A 12,937-nucleotide genomic window follows, 5' to 3' on the forward strand; every position below is an offset into this window, starting at 1 on the left:
AGGGATGGGACGTAAATATACACCGATGGATCAAAACTTGAAGGACGAGTGAGGTGTGCTATTGTTATTTATCAACAAGGCATTGAGATTGATTAAATGAAGCTTAGACGTAATGATAATAGCATAGTTTACAATGCGGAACTCTTAGCCATTATAACTGCAGTTGATTACATTATTCACAAAAAATGGCTAAATATCTCCATCATATCGGATTTTCAATGTCCGTATTAGAAACATTACAAGCATCTAATGAAGATAGAAAATTAATAAGTGACTTAAAATCAAAAATAGTCGACTCAAATTTAAATATTAAAATAATGTGGGTGAAAGCCCATAAGGGCATTGTTGGTAACGAAAGAGCTGACTTTTTGGCTAAAGAAGCAACAATGAAAGAAGGAATTGATTTTAATTTTGGACCTTCAATTACACAATTAAAAAAAAATAAGATAATGGAAGATAGATGGACAGATTCCAAAAAAGGTGAATGGACCTAGAAATTTATACAAGTAAATGTAAATAGATTATATGGGGACTTTTATATTAACCAAATCATTACTGGTCAAGGAACTTTTAGAACTCATCAAGCAAGGCCCTTTGGTAAATCAATTGTTTGTACTTGTGGAAGTGCCTCAGGGACTATATTACATGTGTTAAAGTATTGTGATCTTTGGAGTGATATTCGAAGTCAATGGCCAAGAGAATGGAGGAATATGGAACTTGAAATGTTAGTTAAAATTCCATCTTTTCGCTCTAGTGCTTCTCAAATTATTGCTAAACCCCAGAAAATGGAAATGTCTAGCCCTAATTGATTTTTGGTTTTTTTTTTCTTTGTTAATTACTCTTTTAAATTATATGTTGATTTTTCGGTGTTCTCACCAATCTTCATCAAGTTCATCATTCTTTTTTCCCTTTAAATGTCGTAGTTTTTGGATTGTTTTAGTCAATTTTGTGTTTTATTACTTTGTAGAATGTATATTCATGTTCCGATTATTAAGTTAGAATTTATTGTGATATCGCTGTAATAGTCTATTAGTACATTAGTTATTTGTCGCATACAATAAAAGTACTGTTAGATATTAATCAGTATTGGAGCACGGTGATTGGAAATTAAATTTATATTCTTCTGGTCTGAGGAATAATGAAAGTTATCAACAGTTAGTCTTGCACCATTGTGCTGGGTGGGGTTGCTTCGCGGTGGCCCATCATTTTATCCGAATGGCTTCGGACTGTAGGTGTGCCTTACCATTAAGGAGCGTAACTATAGTAGACGGAATGGCAACTTCCTTGTTCAAGAGGAGCGAGCATCCTATTTCCCGCTACTATTACATCGTAAGCTCGAAGGTTCTTACGGCCTAAGACAGTGATCATTTTACTGATAGAACAAGCAGGTATTATATACTCCTCCAACGTGAATAAACGGCTGGTGTTCGGAGCTCTTGTTTCAAGACATTCCCAAACGGCCACAATCTATGACAGCTTGAGAAGCGTCCAAAAAGTCCCAACCAAGGATGATATCGTGACTAAATTGCGGCAAAACAATAAATTCAAAAGCTTGAGGTCGGCCATTGATTTCGAGACGAAGCGTACATTTCCCCACTGGTCTCGTGTAATTTCCATCGGCGACTTTTAAAAGAACATTGTTAGTTGCTGGAAACATAACTTTCTTCAGTAGAAAACGATGCTTTTCCGAGATAACAGAAAATGACTCTCCGGAGTCCACAAGGGCAGGTACTGGTTCATTGTCGATGACTGCTTCAATTTTGTTTCCGGATATCTTTGCTGCAATCGGAGGATTTTTGTCACTCACTGTCGGCCTCATCCCCAAGGAAGGTCACAACGCCTAGTTTTCCTCATTTTTCCGGCTAGGAGATTGACTGGGTCTTCTATATGGTGACGGAGATCTAAAGATGACGTCACTGAGTTGAGGGGTTTAATGGTTTTCGAAAAAATGGGTTGAGCTGTTTACCTTCTACTTGCTGTCTGTTTCTAATATTCTGATCGGCTGATATAGAGAACTGAAATGATTAGAGCAGTGTCAATTTCTTGATAAGACTCCTCCCAATCTTTTGAAGAAGGTCCCTTCATTTTGGAATTTGTTCCTACACTGCTGTGTGAGATTTCCTTTCAGTTGTTGAAATCCGATTTTTCTCTAAAATGTATCTGTCTAAAGCTGGCAAGACAAAAATGCAAGAGTTAACACTAAGATAAAAAGCCTAAAAAATTCTGTTTAAACGAACGAACGAATGAAGAAATGATTATGAGTACTTTACCCAATCATATGTTTCAATTGATAACGGTTTATTCACTTTAGTGAATGCATTTCAAAAGAAAACTCGAGTACATATTCGACAGACAGAAATGGTTTTTTACATCTAATGAAAGAAAAAATGTCTCTGAAACCAGAATTGTGGAGTTTGTGTACACTTTGCAGTTTCCCAATCAATGAGGATGCTGACGCCATGTCTGTAGGGAAAAAAAGACGTGTGCATTTTTAATCATACGGTGAACTTTGGAAAGTGTGTGAGGCTTCAAACACTGTTCCAGAGAAAAAAAGAACGGCTCCTTTCAACTTGTTCCAGAAAGAGCCGTATTAAAAGGTCCAAATTAATAAACTGCGCGATTCATTCAACAAGATATTGAACAGTGTTAAGAACTGTCTTTTAACGTATACACCGACAGAACGTGTAAATGTCGAAATAAGAAAATATACTGAAGATGGACGTTGGGAAGGATGGGATGTAGATACTACTCAAAGCTTTGAAGAATAGAATTATTCATTATGCAAGGGTTTGTCAGATTTCATTTCTCACAATACAACTGTGTTTTCAAAAACAGAGTGCATTGACTGTAAGCATGGTTTCGTTTTTATTATGGAGATGCATGATTGTATCTCTGCAAGCAGGAGAATTTTAATTTTGAAAAGGCTCTTTACAGTATTAATTGGGATGCTTTAGCTCCCAAATTTGTAAAAATGAGCATTAATAGACGATATATCTAATGGTCTGAAGGTGAATTATTTTCAGAAATTAATATTAAAAAAATATTTTTAAAAATTGAAGAAATGTATGCAAATGAAAAAAAAAAAACTAGTTCAACTTTATTTTTAGAATTCTGATTTGTTTTCAATAAAAGTGTTTTCAGTTTTATTTTGTTTTATCTGTGTTTATTTTCCTTTTTTTCCCACATAAGAATATAGAAAAGCTTTTTGTAAGTTACATGTGTTCTCATTAGGAGCATGTAAGTAAAAAGAAACTTTAATTATATACTAATTTTATCAAAAAATGGAAGGAAAATCTCTTGAAAGGTTGTATAATAAAATCCTGAGCGTCCAGCAAGTTTTACAGGCTCAAATGCTTTGCATAGGGCTGTAGGCAACAGTATAAAGACTAAGGATATTAAAAAATGGTTAGTGTATAAGGAGTCTTACGCTCTACATAAGGTAGCAAGACGAAATTTTGAAAGGAATCGAGTGATAGTAGGTGGATTAAATGAACAATTTCAGGTGAATTTGTTAGGCATGCAGTCTCTGAGTAAATTTAATAAACATAAATATTTGTTGACGTATATAGACGTGTTTTCAAAATATGCTTGGGCAATATCCTTGAAGAATAAAACGGGTCATAATAAAATAGTTTTCAATAGTTTAGTTCAATAGTTTTCAAAAAAATATTGAAAGAACGTACTCCCAGTTACTGCAAACGAATAAGGGAAAGGAATTCAAAAATAAGGTGGTCCAAATTTATCTAAAGAAAATGAAAGTGCATCTTTTAGGACAAATAATGAAAAGCTTTAATAGTCGAACGCTTTCATAGAACTTTGATGTCAAAATTGACGAGATATTTTACAGAATATAACACACGAAAATACATCGATGTAATTCAAAAATTAATATGCAGTTATAATCATACGAAGTATCGAAATGGCACCATCGTCTGTAAATATTGATAACCAAGCAGAAGTTTTGCATAATTTATAGTGAGTGAATGTGGGGTTTATTGGCGCAAAAACCATTTTTGATCATACTGCGCCAAACGTATGGTGTAATTGAAATAAAGGATACGATATATAAAAGTGATAATTTAAAATCCTATATATAAGCAAATACAAGACTGATTCTATGATAAAACTTTAAAAATGTTCAGGAATATAAGATGCATGGTACAAATATTAAAAAACATCATAAAAGTCAACAAGAAACAGAAAAAGTTCACTTGACAAATGTCAATGTATCAAAATGTAGTAAATTCTGAACTAAATATCAGCTTTTTTTCCTTCTTCGCTTTTTCATAAACTTCGATTTAAGAGCAGGATAAAATTTTGAATTAGCAGCTGTTCGACTGGTAGACGGCTGCCGTTAATGGTGATCATCTATAAAATCTTCGTCTATAGATTCTTCTGGATCATAATCAATATAATCCTCAGATTCTGCTGCATCTTGAACATCAGGAAGCAAATTATCTGTCAACATTGATTCTGACACTGAGTTATAAGAAGCTGTCGATTGCATTGTTTCTTGTACATTAGTTTTACTTGTGGCTCTAAGATGTGTATGAAAATCTACGTTGTTAAGGTTTGCTGAATTTCCATTAGAATGAATACTGGTATACTGTTGGGCTTTTTTCTTTTTCGGAGGTCGTGTTACGTTGCATATTTTATCATCAGTTAGTGTTGAAACAGATTTTTTAAGTGATACATAAGTAACATCTGAATCTGTCTGTGTAAATTTTTCTACGGTGTCAATAGGTTTCTTTTGTTGAACTATTTTTGCAAAGGATGGAACAGCTGTTGGCAGACACAATTTACGTGCTTCGGCGTAAGATATGTTCTTCTGTGCTTTCAGTTTCTGAATTTCTTTTTCGCGTTTCCAAGTCGGACAGTATTTTGAGCTGGATTCATGAGGCTGTGCACAAATCGCACACTTAGGCTCTAGTTGACAATCAGTACTAGAATGTCCAACTGATGCACATCTAGCACACACCATATTTCCTCGACAGGCAGTCCTCAAATGCCCAAACCGTTGGCACTTGTAGCATCGAATTGGATTAGGTATGAAACGGCGGACACGACAATGCAAGTATCCAGCCTTAATTGATTTCGGTAGCTGAGTTTTATTGAACGTTAAAATTATGTGAATAGTTGGCTGAAACTCTGTACCTTTCCTTACAGTAATGTGGCGAACATGAATTACGCCTTGATCAGAGAAACCCTCAAGGATATCAGAATCGGATGTATTCAACAAGTCAGGTTCTGATATTACTCCACGAACAGAGTTCAAACTTTTATGAGGAGTAACAGAGATGGGAATATCAAGCAGCGTTTTTGCGTTGAGAATTGATTTTGTTTGCGATGATGACAAAGTTTCTATAAGGAAATCTCCAGATTTTAGCTTTTTAACAGATTTTGGTTCTCCTCCAATACCAGTAATAGCTTTATGTATAGCGAAAGGAGAAAACGAAAACAAATTTCTAGATTTATCCGTTGTAGTCAAAATTAAATATCTTACAAATTTACTTAAACAATCTATATTATAACTCTCCAATTCCATAACTTCCACACCAGAAAAATTTGCAAAAGATCCCATGCAAAGAAACAAGTGTAATTCGGATTCCGACGGCACTGCCCACCACGGAGCCCAACAAGGGAAGGCAGTTACTGGCTCTGGAACTCCCAGCCTCAGCACTTACCTTGGTGCTAGCCGAGGCCTATACGCTCAGAGTCACCTCCAGGAACGTTGACCACCCTTAACGCCAAGCCCCAGAGAATGACCCTTTCGCTTGATCCCTAGCAGACTAACCAAATGGTTAGAATACCAGCCGAATTGATGCACCGGGGAACAACAATACACCACCCGTCTAATGGGCCGCCACGCACGGCCAACACGTGGGGTTTTTGGCTGTCCATGAGAAGCAGGAAGCAAACAGAGCGGCGACAGCTTCTCATGGAGAGCTCCCTCACTTGCCGTCGAGGGAAGGAAAATATATAGCAGACAGCAGCAGATTTAGGGGAGAATAAATATAAAGGGAGTGAAGATCCCTGGGTACCTCGGGATTGGGACACCCGTACTCACCTATAGTAGGTTAGGTTAGGTTAGGTTATTTCTGATTTTGTGGCACAAGAGCCATATCAGGCTATGCTGCGCCAAACATATGGTTGAAGATAAAAAATATTCAGTGAAGTTCTAAAAAGTTAAAGTAAAATTTGCAAAAACCATGAAATGTGGAGATAAAATTGAACAAGTTAAATAAAATGGAAAACACCAATTTCTTTCAAGAAAGTAAAAATATTTGGGTGGGGATGTTCTCCCACCAAGTCACGAATGTTTGAAGATGATTTACCTAATAAACGTAATCGATGAGAATTAAAAATTGGACATTCTGATAAAATATGAATAACAGTTAAATTAACATCACACGCATTGCAGACTGGACATCGCTCACCAAATAGAAGATGTTTATGTGTGAGGCGAGTATGGCCAATGCGAAGCCGAGTCAATTTGACGTCCAACTCGCGTACTGGAACTACCGGCCACAAAGTGATGTCAGGCTGAATAGAATGCAGCTTATTAGAAATCTGCAAATCCCATGATTCTTTCCATAAATAAAAAATACGTTGAGAAATATATTTTTTTAAATCTGTGTACGGAATAGCTCGTTGTAGAGAAGTGGATGCTGTCTTTGCTGCAGCATCAGCAGATTCATTGCCAACAATGCCAACATGGCCAGGTAACCAACAAAATAAAATTTGGTAGTTCTGAGCTTGCAAATCTCTCCAAAGATGTAGGATATCTACAGCTAGTGGATGTGTTTTAGTATGAGGATGGCTGAGGGCCTCCAGAGCACTCATACTATCAGAATAAATGCAGAATTTGTGGTAAGTGAGGTTAGAAATTTTTTCAAGAGCAATCATAATTGCCATTAGTTCAGCAGTTAAAACTGAACACAAAGTACTCAACTGAAAGCTGCCTGTGTCCTCAGCAATGACGACAGCACAACCTACTTGATGAGCTGTCTTTGAGCCATCCGTAAAAACAGGAATGTGTGTAGAATATTCATTGCGGTGATATAGAAAAAGTTGTTGAAAGACAACAGATGAAGTGGTAGACTTGTCATAAGCGAGAAAAGGGTTAAGATATGATATTTCTGGGATATCCCAGGGTGGCAAAGCATAAGCGTTAGTATTATGAACCTGCAGATTTAAAATATTTACATCAGCAAAAGCTCTTTTTACCCTTTCACGAAAAGGTAGGATATTAGAAGGACGTGCATTATATAATCGCCCCAGGCCAATGGGTAAATTAATTCTACGAATAGGGTGATTGATAGAGGATTCAATACGGAAAAAATATAGTTCAGATAATTTTTTCCGTCTCAGATAAAGTGGAAGTTGATGACAAATCACATATAAACTATGAACTGGTGATGTACGAAAAGCTCCAGAACATATACGCAAAGCACTGTTGTGTACTGTGTCTAAATTTCGGAGAACACCAGAACGAGCTGTACCATATATTTCGCATCCATAATCAATTCTCGACAGAATAACAGACTGATAGATACGAAGTAAAGATGTTCGATCTGCCCCCCATCTTGTAGTCGAGAGAACTTTTAGGATGTTGAGGGATTTTTCACACCTCTTTCGCAGATGAAGAACATGCGAAAGGAAAGTGAGTTTTCGGTCAAATATGACCCCTAAGAAACGTACTTCCTCAACGACTGGAATATCAACACCTCGAATTTGTATTACAGGATCAGGATGGAGACTCCGTTTCCGACAAAAGTGTACACAGCGGCTCTTTTCAGGGGAAAGCGTGTGTCCATTCTCATCACACCATGAAATTAGTTTGTTAACAGCCCTCTGAAGTTGTCGCTCTATTAAAACCATATTAGACCCCTGGCAGGAGACTTGTAGATCATCCACATATAGTGTTCCACAAACGGATGATGGTAAAACATGAATAATTTGGCTTATATGGAGAATAAAAAGGGTGACACTCAAAACACTTCCTTGAGGAACACCCTCACTTTGAATAAAATGATGAGAAAATGTATTACCAATACGGACTCGAAATGTCCGAAATTTTAAAAAATTTTGAATAAAAACTGGCAAGTTACCTTTAAAACCAAAATCTCCTAAAGTACGGAGGATGCCATACCGCCACGTACGATCGTACGCCTTTTCTATATCGAAGAATATAGAAACTAGATGGTTTCTCCGGACGAATGCATTTCGAATTTGAGATTCAAGCATAACCAAGTTGTCATTGGTAGAACGTCCTCGACGGAAACCACTTTGGAAAGGTGAAATATACCCATTTTTCTCCAGTTCATAGAGTAAACGGGCATTTACCATGCGTTCGAGCGTTTTACAGAGACAACTAGTTAAAGCAATTGGCCTATAGTTTGAGGGATTGGTAGGATCCTTTCCAGGTTTAAGGATAGGTATCACAATGGCTTCATACCATTGTTCAGGAAAAATTTGCTCACTCCAGATTCTGCTGAACAGGTTCAGGAGATGCAAAAGAGAGGTTTCGTCTAAATGGTGAAGCATACTGTAGGTAATCCCGTCGACCCCTGGGCTAGTATCTCGAGTACGAGAAAGAGCGTTCCTTAATTCCACTATCTTAAAGTTATTGTTATAAGAGAGGACCATGCGGGTTCTAAACTTCAAAGGCACTTGTTCAGCTTGTCTCTTAATCGCACGAAAAGTCGGATTATTAGGAACAGAGCTTGAAACATCAGCGAAGGTTTCTCAAATAACATTTGCAATATCAAGTGGCGAGGAATATGAAGCCGTTTCTGTATTTAAGATGGGGAAAGCGAATTCTTTATAAATTCCGTTTGCCGCTTTAACTTTCTTCCACAACTGTGCACTAGATGTATTGGAAGTGATGGTGGATATAAAACTTTGCCAAGATTCTTTTTGACTGCGGCGCCGAATTCGACGAGCATTTGCTCTTGCTCTTTTAAATGCAACAAGATTTTCCGTGGTAGGATACCTGCGGAAAATACCCCAACATTTTCTTTGTTCCTTATAAGCATTACGACATTCATCATTCCACCATGGTTTGCGAAATTTGCGTGAAAGAGGGGTACGCTTTGGAATTGAAGCATCAGCGGCCTTAATAATGCAATCAGTGACATTTTGGACAGCCTCACTAATATCGGCAGATGAAATCATTTCTTCTGTAATCAATGCAATCTTAGTAAATGTAGCCCAATCTGCTTTTTGGAAAATGTATGTTGGTGGGCTTTGCATCAAATTACTATTATCATCATGAGAGATGATAAGAGGAAAATGATCACTATTATGTAAATCGCTTTCAACTGCCAAATTCAATAATGGAAAAATTGCCGGAGAGCAAATAGCGAGGTCAAGGGAATGGAAAGTACGAGTGGGTTCATGAAAGTATGTCTTTTCGTTGTTATTGAGCAGACAGAGACAGTTATCAGAAATGAATTGTTCTATCTGTCGCCCACGGGAGTTAGTGCTATCCGAACCCCACAAAGTACTATGCCCGTTAAAATCACCAAGCAAAATGAAAGGAGTTGGAAGCTGATCAACCAAAGTATTCAAATCGTCCTGCGAAATAACCCCATTTGGAGGCAAGTAAAGGCAACAGACCGTGACCAAGGATTTGACATGAATCTGCACAGCCACAGCTTGCAAGTTAGTGCGTAGATTAAGGATAGTACTGGGATAAAAGTTGGAGGTTAAAATGCACACTCCACCAGAGAATGATGCACCAGTTTCGTTATCCTTCCTTGCACAATTATAACCTCTTAATTTGAAGTGAATATTTGGTTTCAAAAATGTCTCTTGAAGAGCTACGCAAACAGGATTTGATTTATTAATGAGAGCTTTGATGTCAGTTAGCTTTGTCCGAATGCCGCGACAATTCCACGAGAGAAAGGTACCCATTAAGAGAGTTTTTTAGCGTGGGAATTATAAAGGGCGTTAGTTTGAGTTGGCGTTATTTCGCAACTCATTTCAAGGTCATCCTCCTCTTCGTCGGATGGATGGAGAGCAATTGAATCAGGACTTTTGGACAATCCTCCAAAAATAGTAGGTAAATCCTTTTGGACTGTCCCCGTAGTTGCAAGTCCCAGAGCAACCGAATTTCGAATATTGGATTTTTTCAATTTTGATTTAAATTTTTCCGAAATCATTTCTTGTGAAAGGCCGTGTTTCGAAAGCTTTAATTTAAGAGCACGTGGAGGCTTTGGTTTTGGTTTACGTTTCGGTGGATCATGAGATTCAGGAGCACTGTTTGTGGAAGGTTCTGTATCAGATTCGGATGTTTTTGCGGGAGGAACTTTTTCAGCAACAATCTGCACACAATTTTTACATGAACAGTTTTTACAATATGATTTTTTAACAGCTGATGCATAGCTGACCCCAGGGGAAGGTGTCTGTGCCTCGATTTTTCTTTTCGCTTCTGGATAAGAAATTTGTTCTTTTGTTTTCAGAGTTATAATTTCTTTTTCCAACCTCCAACGTGGACATGATCTGGAAAAGGAAGTATGTTCGCCATCCCAGTTGACGCACTTTTCAGATGAGGTGCACTGCTGGCTATCATGTCCTTTCTCTGCACAACGGGCGCAAGTAAGTGTCCCGCGGCAGGCGATCTTAGAGTGCCCAAAACGTTGGCATTGAAAGCATCTCAGAGGGTTAGGTATAAAAGGACGCACTTTCAATCTCATATATCCTATTTTAACTACTTCTGGCAAAGTAGGCATTTGGAAGGTAAGAACGAGGTGCTTTGTAGGGAGGAGTTGTCCATCCCGCCGAATTGAGATACGGCGTACATGTATCACTCCTTCAGGTTTTAGGTCATTTGTAATTTCTTCAATTGATGTATGAAATAACTCCCCACATGTAATAACACCTTTAGAAGAATTAAGAGATGTATGCGCGCTTACAGAAATGGGAATTGTAGCCAATGCTTTCAGTTTGAGAATTTGATGAGATTGTTTTCGAGAATTAACTTCCACCAATAAATCTCCCGAACGAAGTTTGCGAATGGCAGAAACTTCCCCAAGTGTTCCAGAAACGGCTTTTTCTACAAGGAACGGAGAGACCGTGTGAAATGTCTCTTTATTTTCAGAAAGTCTTTTAATGACAAAAAAATGGTCGTAATATTTTTCTGTATTTTTAAATGTCGTTTGTTGATTTAAGTTTTTAGGCCCCATACGATATGATAAGTGATTCGGGTCCGACGGCACCGCCCACCACGGAGCCCAACAAGGGAAGGCAGCCACCGGCTCTGGATATTTCCAACCTCGGTACTTACCCTAGTGCTAATCGGTACCTATACGCTGGGAGCTACCCCCGGGGACAGTGACCACCCTTAACGCCAAGCCCAAGGAGTAGCCCCTTCGCTTGATCCCTAGCAGACTAGCCACTCAGGTGACTAGGTACCAGCCGATTGATACACCGGGGACCACAGTGCACCACCCGTCTTTCAAATGGGTCGCCACGCACGGCAAACACGTGGGGTTTTGGCTGTCCATGAGAAGCAAGAAGCAAACAGAGCGGCGACAGCTTCTCATGGAGAGCTCCCTCGCTTGCCGTCGAGGGATAGAAGGACAAAGCAGACAGCAGAAGGCGTAGTGGAGAGTAAACCTAAAGGGAGTAAAGATCCCTGGGAACCTCGGGATTGGGACACCCGTACTCACCTATAGTAGATGAGCCCCTGAGGGGTGCATAATTTATAGTTCAGTCTTTCTGAGCAGAAAACCTTTTAAAGTAGATGATTCAGTTAGTATGAGTAAGTGAAAAGCGAGATTTGAAAAAGGATAAGAAAATATTTGAAGAGAGATATTTACTATTTACAAGATTCTCCCTCTGAAAGCACCGAGGTATATCTAAATCCTACTTTTCAGATTTTGCGCAAATACAGAATCAGCTTTCACTTCCATAGAACTTGAAGATCCACAATGATTCCTATTACAGGAATCTCTGTGGCCCAAGTCTGCTCCAATCAGTATTTAAGTAATATAAAGAATTTTGGAATTTTTAAAAGATAATCAAGCAACTTTATCGTGGTTTGGTTTGGTTTTGTTGGTTTCTGGCGCAAGAGCCATGCTTGGCTATGCTGCGCCAATCAAATGGTAAAATTATACAAAGGTTTATAAAACATTCATTTGTTAAAAACAAGATCAGGGGTGTAAAGATAAAGAAAAGAAAAATGATGAAAAAACTCGATTAGAATCTTAAAACTTTAAACCATGATTCATAAGAATTCAATAAAAAGAAGTAATTCATTTACTCTTTTATAATACAATAGGACAAAAAAGATGCTAGATGCAAGTGAAAAAACCAATAGCTTTTAAAAAATTAAAAATATTTGGGTGGTATTTTTCACCCACCAGGTCTTGTAATGTTAAAGATGCCGAGGTAAAAAAACGAGCACGAAGAGAATTAAAAACTGGGCATTCAATTAAAATATGACGAACAGTAAAATGAACTTTGCAACTGTTGCACATAGGTGCATTTTCGCCAAATATAAGATGCTTATGTGTGAAACGTGTATGCCCTATACGGAGACGAGTCAATTTAACATCCATCTCACGTATAGGATGAACAGGCCAAGAAACAATGTTCGTTTCAACAGAATGCAATTTATTTCTGATCTGCAGGTCCCACGATTTTTGCCAAACAGAAAAAAAATGATGATCAAAGGACCTTTTGATGTCACAAAAGGGAAGTCCTATACTTAAAAAGGTCGTTGCAGATTTTGCGGCCAAATCTGCCTTCTCATTCCCGAAGATACCAACATGACTCGGAACCCAACAGAAATTTATTTGGAAGCCATCATTTTTCAAAAGTCGCAAAGTGAATAAAATTGTAATCGCAACCGGATGCATCCGATTGTGATAATGTGAAAGTGTCTCCAAAGCACTCATGCTATCGGTATAGATGACAAAATGACGCTGAG

The sequence above is a fragment of the Argiope bruennichi genome, chromosome 11, assembly GCF_947563725.1.
Source record: "Argiope bruennichi chromosome 11, qqArgBrue1.1, whole genome shotgun sequence".
NCBI lineage: Eukaryota > Metazoa > Arthropoda > Arachnida > Araneae > Araneidae > Argiope > Argiope bruennichi.